The sequence below is a fragment of the Lemur catta genome, chromosome 3, assembly GCF_020740605.2.
Source record: "Lemur catta isolate mLemCat1 chromosome 3, mLemCat1.pri, whole genome shotgun sequence".
Classification (NCBI taxonomy): domain Eukaryota; kingdom Metazoa; phylum Chordata; class Mammalia; order Primates; family Lemuridae; genus Lemur; species Lemur catta.
The window spans coordinates 52,804,504-52,810,503 of NC_059130.1; positions in this window are offsets into that span (position 1 = coordinate 52,804,504).

Genomic DNA, 6,000 nt, shown 5'->3' on the forward strand with positions numbered 1-6,000 from the left:
ATGCCAAGTTGCTGTGCAGAGTAAGGCAGAGGCACACACTGTAGCTCCCTGGGAATTCTATCAAGCTTGGGAAAGTGTTAGAGATTCTGTGTGGACAAGGCTCACCTTGGTTGAGTAGGGGAAAAGAAAGATATATAATATAAACTACAAGTTAACTTTGGAAAGTCTGAGATATCAGAATAAGAGAGTATTATTTGCATTAGAGTCTCAAAGCCTCCTGGAGGAAATGATGTAAGAATTTGGAACTGATAGTCAATCTCCTAAATTACCATGATAATATTTCCTTAACCAAACAAGAAGAGACTTTTTCTAGCCATTTTGGGGGAAAGTGAATGGGGCTGGCTGGGAGGGCAGGAGATTCATCTTAAGGTAGCAGGAAACTAAGAGATGTAGCTAGTCTTGGGACACCAGGAGTCTGCATGCAAGGAATTGTTTGTTATGACATAGATTAATGTTTCTCTGGCCTAGTCTATGAGAAAACTTGTTTTAAGTCCTTAACAAAGGGCTGAAGAAAAGCTGGAAGAAAAAGTCTGCATCTTGGAAGCTTACACTGAGTTAGCTTAAGGGCTAGTTCACAGCTAAGAGAGCTGTAATAATCATCTGAAGAAAGGGAGTAGGGACCGGGCACGGTGGCTCACGCCTGTAAGCCTAGCACTCTGGCAGGCCAAGGTGAGATGATTACTTAAGGTCAGGAGTTCGAGACCAGACTGTGCAAGAGTGAGACTCCTGCTCTACTAAAATTAGAAAAATTAGCCAGGCTGACTTGGCGCATGCCTGTAGTCCCAACTACTTGGGCAGCTGAGGCAGGAGGATCATTTGAGCCCAGGAGTTTGAGGTTGTAGTGGGCTACAATGATGCCACTGCACTCTGGAATCCCTTTCCCCACCAACCCCAAAGTTGCTAACTTTGAGCACGGCACCAGCAGGAGCAGGGGAAGAACTGGTGCAGAGTCCTGGCTGGAGCCTTGGCAGAAGGCTGATCCTGCAGCAGCAAGAAGAAAGCTCCTAGGTCTGTGAGGCCACTAGAGACCCATTAAAATGAAAGAAACCTCAGAAGTTGAGTGTCCTTGTAAAGAAACCAGGGTGGGAACTTAAGAGCCAAATACCAATGATCTTGTCATCCACATACTACAAAGCCTCAAGTTATAGTCTGGGAAAAGGAAGGTTACATTTGGTGGGTTGCAGTAGCAATTGCTGTGTCCCAAAGCAAACTGTGGAATCTTTGGAATTTCACAAGAAGTAATTAAACCAATATTTTCTTTAGAAACAGTTTACATCTAGATATGCTTGGAGATGAGGAAATAGATCAGAGTAACTTCCAGCCCCCAAGCTGTTCAATAAGAGAGAACAACCATAGACACACATTCAGAGTGATATTGTATTCTTTCCTCCCACACATGTGGCAGAACAACGCTAAAAATAAGCTCTCTAATCAAGATTTTAGATCAGGAGCAGGCTAAAAGAGGTCTGAGCAACATTTCATTTCTTAGAGCTCTTGGTGAGTTCTTGGCAAGAGGCTTGCTCTTAAAAACCCTTTTTTTGGCTAGGTGCAAGGACCCTACAAGGGTTTACCTGGCTGCTGACCAGTTACTGTTGCATGTCCATGTCCATTGTGATTCTTTAACCACACTTGTAAATACCATATAGGTTTTTGCAAAAAGGCAAGTCAAAAGCCCCCATGAAGTTTTTGACATCAAGTTTTGATATCATGTGGAAACATATTTGACTCTCTGAAAGTCTTGGGAATGAATCATACATGTTGCCTTCTCCTTTTGGAATAGACTAGAACTGGTTCAGCATGTCTGGCAGGTTGGTCTGGCTTCCAAAAGCTGTTTTGCTATGTATGTATGTGCATTTCTCCACGGAGAAATAATTAACCATGCTTTCACCTGTCAGCAGTAGTTCTTTATTTAATTACTCTTTTCATCGGCATCATAAATTCACATCTAGTTCATAGCAGTATTCTAGAGGAGTGGTATATATGAGCCAATAAAAACCAAGTAACCAAAATGTGTTACAAAAGTCCTTTTAAGAAAATACCATTAAAAAGTTGACTAAGAAAATTAATTTTGCAGTGCAGCTATACCTTGAGTAGAACTTATTATTCAAATGTAGAAAATGACCAACACATATAAGAAAATATACCTATTTAAGTCTTGCAAATGCATAGATTTTGCCAGTGGGAAAGAGAGATAGAAGCATGGACATAAAAGCATTAATTTATACTTGCAAAACACCCAGACTTTACTGATGGGAAACAGAGCTATGTGGCTACGGATACATGAAGGGACTTGCTAAGGCTATAATGAAGGGCCACAAGGAAAGAAAACATTGACATTTGTGCTTTTCTGGGTCTTGAACCTGTGTTGTCAGGAACAAATATAGAAGATCCTTTAAAGAGAGGGAGGAAAACAAAAACAAAAAACAGTGGATTAAGATAAATCAATTCCAGGGCAGAAATATAAAAGATGTGAAGTTGGTGTTTTGGAAAGCCAATGTTACCTAAAAGGGTAAAAATTCAAATTCTTTCTTCCATGAAATCACTTTTGAAGAAATGTTAGAATTGAAACAAAAAACTCTCAACTAATTATTTTTTAAAAACATGACTTTTGAACAATGACAGTCTCGAATGATTCATTACACTTCTGAAAAGCCTGTTCCACCTGTTTCTCACTATCAGCCAAACACTTTATGTTCCAAATCACAGAGGAAAGAGAGTTTTCTTTCCCCCCTTCCCATCTTCTCTAAACCTCCTTTCAGAAGAAAGAAATAGCCAATTTAAACATTTATTGTGCATCTCTATTTTGTGGTCTATATGGTTCAAGGTACTGGAGAATCAGCTGTGAATAAGGCAGACAGTAATAGCGCACCCAAGGAGTTTATGTTCTAGTGAGGAAGGATGGGCAATAAACATATAATAAAGAAATGAGTAAGAACTTAAGGTACTGATAAACATTATGAAGAAGGTATAATAGGGTAGTGTGAGGAAGGTGACCTAGGGAGATGTGATGTTACCTTAGCTGTGGTGATCAGGGAAGGCCTCCTTGAGAAAGTGACATTTGAGTCACTTTTTATCACTTAAATGATAAAAAAAAAAAAAAAAGGAGGAAGTACATGAAGATCCAAAGAGCTCTTCAAGCAGAATGAGCAATAGGTGGGATGGCCTGAGACATGAACAAGTTTTGTGTATTCATGGGACAGAAGGAAGGTCAGAGTGGATGGAGCTCATTGAATAAGAGGAAGAGTTGGGGGTGATGAGGCCAGAAAGCAGACAGGCAAGATTTGGAAAGCCTCATAGACCCTGATGAGAAGTTTGTAGGTTATTCTGATTGCAATGGGAAATCTTCAGAGAATTTGAAGCAGGGAAATTATGTTCTTTGATTTATACTTTAGAAAGATTACTCTGGCTGCAATGAGGATGGAGGAAGGGCTATGGGGGATCAAGAGTGCAGCAGGGAGATCAGTGAGAGGTGATGGTGGCATCAACTTAGATGAGAAGAGATGGAAAGACGTAGTTAGGTTCAGGGTATATTCTGGAAGTTGGAGCCAATGGGACCTATTGATGAATTGGAGTTAGACACTGATGGAGTAAATGTGCTGTGTAAGGAAAAGAGAAGAGCCAAGTACAGCTCCTAGTTATGTGTCCTGAGCAACTGAGTGTATACTTGTGTCAATTATGGGAAAGGGAAGGCTAAGGGAAAGCAGACATGGGGTGGTGTAGAAATCCAATAGCTTGGGTTTGGCCATGTTAAATTTGAGATGCGTATTAGACATTCAGGTGGATGTGTTGAGTAGATAGTTGGATGTACAAGACTGGAGCTCAGGCAAGAGGTTGGGACTAGAGATATAAACTTGAAAGGCATCAATATATAAAGTTCTTTGAAGCAAAAGGACTAGATGAAATCACCTAGGGAGACAGTATATAGAGAGAAATGCTGAGGACAGAGCTCTGAATACTCCAACATTTAGTAGTGGTCTTTCTTCATGTCCAAGGCAAGCCTTTTATATGTTCTCTGATCTTATACAATTCACCCCTTCTATAGCAGATTAAAAATGACTGTATGCTGGGTATAGTGGCATGTGTCTATAGTCCTAAACTGGGTACAGAGGTGTGCACCTGTAGTCCCAGCTACTTGGGAGGCTGAGACAGTATACTTAGGTCCAGGAGTTTGAGACCAGCCTGGGCAACATAGCCAGATCCCATCTCAAAAATAAATAAATAAATAAAAAAGACTTTACATTTTTGACACTCCTCTTACCAAGAGGTGACATGCTAATTCCCTTCCCTTTGAATCTGGGCTGAGTCAGTAAGGCCAGCGACTTGTTTGACCAAAAGAATTAATCAGAAGTGACATTCTGAGATCTAAGAAACAAGATCTTAAGGAGCCTTACAGTTTTTGCCCAGGACATTTGGAACATTCTCTCTGGAAGCCTGAACCCTCATGAAGCATGGCCACAAGATCTAGAAAATAGTATCAATAGAGGAAATCTAAGAGTTATTGGCCTTAAAGTGGAAGTAGAGAGATTGAGGTAGAACATTTTTTCAAAGAAATAATAACAGAGAACTTTTCAAACCTAGATAAAAATATCAATATTTGGTTACAACAAGGTCATAGAACACCAGGCAGATTTAACCCAAAGAAGACTACCTCAAGGCATTTAATAATCAAGCTCCCAAAGGTCACAGATAAAGAAAAGGTCCTAAGAGAGACAACAACAACAAAAATATGTGTGAGTGTGTGTGTGTGTGTGTGTGTGTGTGTGTGTGTGTGTGTGTGTGTGTGTGTGTAAAGGAGCAAAGGAGCTCCGAGATGTCTGGCAGCAGACTTCTCAGTGGAAACTTTACAGGCCAGGAGAGAGTGGTATGACATATTTACAGTGCTGAAGGATAAAAACTGTAACCCTAAAATATTGTACCCTGCAAAAATATTCTTCAAAGATGACAAAAAAACAAAAGCTGAGGGATTTCATCAACATTAGTCCTGTCCTACAAAAAATGCTAAAAGGAATTCTTCAATCTGAAAGAAAAGGACATTAATGAATGATAAGAAATCTTCTGAAGGTATACAACTCACTGGTAACAGTAAGCACACAGATACAGAATACTCTATTGCTGTAATTGCAGTGTATAAACCACTTATATCTTGAGAAGGAAGACTAAAAGACAAACCTATCAAAAATAACAACAACTTTTTGAGAGATAGATAATATAAAAGATACAGATGGAAACAACAAAAAGTTAAAAAGTTGGGGGGATTGGAGTTAAAGGATAGAATTTCTGTTAGATTTCTCTTTGCTTATTTATTTGTTTGTTTGAAAGCAGAGTTATATGTTTAAAATAATTGGTCATAAAATGTTTTTGGCAAGCCTCATGGCAACCTCAAATAAAAAAACCTACAGCAGATACACAAAAATTGAAAAGCAAGAAATTAATACATACTAACAGAGAAAATCACTTTTAGCAAAGGAAGGCAGGAAGAAAGGAAGAAAAAGGGGACCACAAAACCAGAAATCAAATAACAACGTGGCAGTAGTAACTCCTTATCTAGCAATAATAATATTGAATGTGAATGGAATAAACTCTCTAATCAAAAGACATAGTCTGGTTGAATGGATAAATAACAAGAGCCAACTGTATGTTGTCTGCAAGAAACATACTTCACATATAAAGACACACATAGACTGAAAATAAAGAGATGGAAAAAGATATCCATGCAAATGGAAACCAAAAAAGAGCAGAAGTAGCTATACTTCTATCAGGTAAAATAGATTTCAAGACAAAAACTGTAAAAAGAGACAAAGAAGGTCACTATGTGATGATAAAGGAGTAAATTCATCAAGAGGGTAAAATAATTCTAAATATATGTACACCCAACACTGTAGCACCCAGATATATAAAGCAAATATTATCAGAGCTAAAGAGATAGACCCCAATACAATAATCATTGGAGACCTCAACAATCCACTTTCAGCACTGGAAAATCAACAATGAAACTTTGGA